The following is a 4,970-nucleotide window of genomic DNA, read 5'->3' on the forward strand; positions in this document are numbered from 1 at the left end:
ATATATATATATAAAGATTTTTACTTCTCCATTAAAGTATTCGACTTTATTTTAAATAGTCCCATGTTCAACAGATAGATTAAATTGCATTCCTTATCTTCAAGATATCCTTAAGGTCATCTTATTAAATCACGATTTCAAACAACAACTTCGTACAGGGGCAGTTTATTTTGGTATTTATGGATTGGGAGGTTCAGTTCGGGGCATTTTTACCCCGCCAAGTGCTCTAGCCATTTTCAGTAACTCACGATTAGGGTAGACAAATGGCGGGACTAGAAGTCATTTTAGACTTCAACATATCTAGAAAAGTAATGTTCACTTTAAAACTGCAATAAAAAAAAATACTTAAAAAAAACAACAACTTTTCCGCTTCGTTCGACTGAGGTTTAAAACGTGTTTGCAGTGTAGTGTTTGGATTATTTATACTCTGGAATAAAAGAAAAAGAATATTTGACAAGGGTCACGGATTTAACTGCCCCTATGGATGTTATTTGTTGGTGCTCACTATTTTTTTCTTATTGGGTTATTTAAAATTTCATTTTTATGGTTAGTGGTGTTGGCGAACAGGAAAAAGAATTTGAAGGTATTATTCGATGGTCAAATCATATTTTACTCCAAGAGTTTTCTTAACTAAGGAATTGTACAGTTCTCAGAAATATCGGTTTAACTTCGAACCATTATACCAATACGTTGAATAATATTGTGAACATTTGTTGCACACTAAACACGACTTTAAATTGAACCATGTTTCCTCTCAAGTTGGAATGTAACATCACAAGAATTTGAGACAAACTAAATACGATGTTAAATTGAATCATGCTTCCAGTTAAGTTGGAACATAATATCGCAAGAAATTGCTACAAACTAAATAAGACGTTAAATCGAATCATGTTCCTTCTCAAGTTGAACTTAATATCCTAAGGATTTGCTGCAAATTTAATAAGACATGATAGTGAACCATGTATTTGCCGAAGTTGAAACGTAATATTGCAGAAATTTGCTGCAAAATGAATAAGACGTTAAATTGAACCATGTTTCCACTCAAAATGGAACATAATATCACAAGAATTTGCTGCAAACTAAATAAGACGTTAATCTGAACCATGTTGCCGGTCGCGTTGAAATATAATATCTTAATTTGTTGAAAACTAAATGAGACATTTATATTGAACCATTTCCCCACTCAAACTAAAAAATTATATCGTAAGAATTTGATGCAAACTAAATAAGACGTTAAATAGAACCATGTTTCTGCTCAAGTTAGATCATATCATAAGAATTTGCTGAAAATTATAGGTTATGGAGAGGCATATTTTCGCTCAAATTGAAAAATAATATCGAGGGAATTGACTGCGATTAAATAAGAAGTTAAATTGAACCATGTTTCTGCTTCAGTTGAAACATCATATTGTAAGAATTTGCTGCAAACTGAATAAGATGTTAAATTGTGCCATATTTCCGATCAAGTTGAAAAATAATATCTTGCAAATTTGCTTCAATCTAATAAGATGTGAAACTGAACCACCAATATCTCACGCAAATTTGTTACAACTTCAAGAGACTTAAAATTTAATCATGTTTTCCCCCAATATAAGTCATAATACCGATCAAAATTTGCAGCAATTTTAAAAAAGGAATTATTTTGAACAATGTTTTCATTCAAGTTGGATCATACTATTGAATAATCAAATTAAATATGGTTTAATTCGCATTATACTTTTTTTTTTTACAGATTCAACGCACTGCGAAATTTATAATTATAAAATTTAAATCCTTTTTGATTAAATATTTATTCATAAAAATGATTTTATTTTTTATTACTCTAGAGTCATTAAGGAATTTCAAACATTCAAATGTTTCCCATCGTTGTTATGAAATTTTGGCAGAAAATTAGTTTAATTTTTCCTTATGAAGAACTAAAGGAATACTAAACAAATAAGTAATATTTGACTAATCTTCTAGAAAATTTAAAACAAAATTATTGCTTACAGTTTACCGTGATCAAAATCATACTTGATGCTTTAAAAATCGGATTGTGGAGTCAGAATTGCAATCGGAGTCGAAGAAGAGGAGTTAAAGTCCGAAAAAATCGCTAGACTCTGATTAGTTAAAAGTTAGGTCCAGCAAATTAAAAGAGGAGTAAAAAAAATTGATTTCAGAAAAGTTATTTAAATAAATATTTATAATAATGTAAACGAAAATATTACGTGAATAAATATTATGACAATTATTTGAGTCCTTGTCTAACCAAAGTCTTGAAAAAGAACACGAAAAATTATTGAAACTATGCAAAAATCTAGACGAATAAGGGAACTATTTTTAATCTTTAATTCTATTGAGAAAATAATATAGTAGAAAAAATTATTCTTCCATATTTGTCTTGTCCCCCAAAAGAAAATTTAAACTTATCACGAAACTTCTTAATAAAAAAAAAGGAAACATTTCTTTTATATCCCACTTTTTTAAAAAAAGAAAAAATTATAATAACTGCACTTAATCACAATTATATTTTTAAACTACTATTTCATTTTTCTTGAAATAGGCTGGGCAGTTTGTAACATGGATTTCATTGAGCTTTTTTTTAGTTGCGACAGTAGGTAGAGTTTTACTCTTCTTTTTCTTTATTCTTCTTTTCTTTATTCTTCTTTTTCTTTATTCTTCCTTCTCTTTATTCTTCTTTTCCTTTATTATTTTTCGTTGTTCATCTTTTTCTTTATTCTTCCTTTTCTTTATTCTTTTTCATTTTTCTTCTTTTTCATTTTTTTTCTTTTTCTTTCTTTTTCTTTTTCTTCATTAATTTTCTTTCTTTTTCCTTCTTTTTATTCTTCTTTATCCTTATTTTTCTTTTTCTTTCGAGGATGATAAAGAGGGTTTTAAATTTCGTAAACACAAAATGCAGAAACATTTTTAAAATCCGCTTACATGACTTAGGGTCGCTGAAGCTCAAGATTTATTCCAAATATTATCGTCAAGGTTTCAGGAGAAAGTACAATACAGTCTGCCATAAAAATTCAAGCACACATAAAATTCTTTTATAAATTTTAAAATAATGTTAGTTTTTCCCCAATAACTTTACTGAATGTGTAATAAATTTATAGAAAAAGATCTCATAGAAAACGAAAACAATACCTAAGAAATTAAAGCAGGAAGAAATAAAGTTCGCTTTTTTACCAGTTTCAACTGTCACAAAAATTTAGCCACAAATGACAATATTTATTCAACGAAAATTAGATACAAAATTTTAATAATTGATTTCACAACCATTATTTTTACCCAATTGGAATACACATTTTTCGATTGAAAAAATAAGATTTTGCATGCGTTCAAAATCGATATTCAACTATATTATTGTAATTACTTTTCTCTTCTTTCGGTTCTCGTATACGGCTCCTAATACGGTACTCCATACATTTTCTATGGGTTTAGATAAGGTCTAAGTGGGGGCAGTTTGAAACTGTATATTTTTAGCTTTAAGACACTATTTTATAGCCGTAGACTTAGTAGTATACGTATTTTACTTATTTAGATTTACGTAGTAGCTGGCACTGTTGGGTAACCCACTTCGGCCAATCTCATGTACATTGTAAGAAATTTCTCTAAAAAATGGTTAAATAACAATTTATTTAAATATTGTTTCATTAATTTTTACTTTTTGAAACAAAACAGTGATAAAACCATAAATAAGATGGTTATCAAAATGTTAAGTGTGAGAAAAACCGCTTATTAACTGCTTTCACCTAATATGGTTAAACAACCAGAATTTTATACCACCAGCTAAGTCCATCTTATGAAGCCACTTAGTTCTTTACAACGGCGTACATGTTATAGACGAGAGGTCTAATCTGTCTGTCTCGTCAACACATTAAGAGTTTCAAGTTTCATGCACTCCACAACTTGTGTTCTGCACAATTCAATGCCCATTCCCTAATGAAAAGTCTGGCCAGTTAAAAAAATTTTTACGGTTTCGAAACTATGCTAGTTGTAAATGGTTAAAAAAATCCGCATAGTTTTGCATTTATGGTTTCTAACCCATATCAGTTGTAAATGGTTCGAAGCCGTAAAGTTGAAAAAATATTCTTTACCGTAAACTTTAGGGTTGCCATAATTTCAGAATGAAAATTCTGAGTGTGTATGTCTCTGAAAGGCAGTACAGAAATGGGTATTTAGTGTGTTTTGATAGTCAACTGAGTTTTCATGACCACTCAAAAACGCAAAACTGGTTTGTCCATTGAATCCCATACCACAAGCGAAGCTCCATCACTATTGCCTGCTAACTGCATTATTTCGTCTCTTTCTTAAATTGCGCCAATAATAATTGTTTTCCTTTAAAGAAACTTAAATTACACTGTTTTTTTTTTCCAACGCCGAACTGCTTATTAATCTATTCGTATGACGTACTTTGCAGGCCCTATCTATTCTCACATGTTTTTGATGTAGTTTAAGACTAATTCGAGCCATCTTGCGTTTTTTGCTGCATCTGGATTCTTCAGTTTGTCTCAGATATTTGGAAATAAAATGGCACATTTGATTGTTGATGTGTGAGTGGCTTAGAATGAAATCTGTCGCCATGCGTAATCTGATATCTGGACACGATTCCCTGATTTACGTCGCATCAACGGGGCATCAACCTGATCATTTTCGCACATTGTGTCCACGCACAGATGGACAGGTTTCACCCGTTTAGACGTCCAGCTCTTCCTCGGACATCGATCTGGGAACGCTACTGAACTAAATCAATTGTCTTTTAATGTGAAATTGGAAATTAATTTTTCTTATGTAATTTGTAATACGATTTTGATTAGAAACTGATTTTTGATGGAAGTTGATTTCACGATTTTTCACTATCTTCATCGAGAATCGATTTTTCACGATTTTTTACTTCTTTTGTGTAGCTNACGTATTGCATTACAATGTTAACCAACTGCCCCCCGAAAAAAAAAGACTTTTGGAGCAAATAAAATGTGAACTTT

Source organism: Parasteatoda tepidariorum, chromosome 7, assembly GCF_043381705.1.
Source record: "Parasteatoda tepidariorum isolate YZ-2023 chromosome 7, CAS_Ptep_4.0, whole genome shotgun sequence".
In the NCBI taxonomy this organism is placed as follows: domain Eukaryota; kingdom Metazoa; phylum Arthropoda; class Arachnida; order Araneae; family Theridiidae; genus Parasteatoda; species Parasteatoda tepidariorum.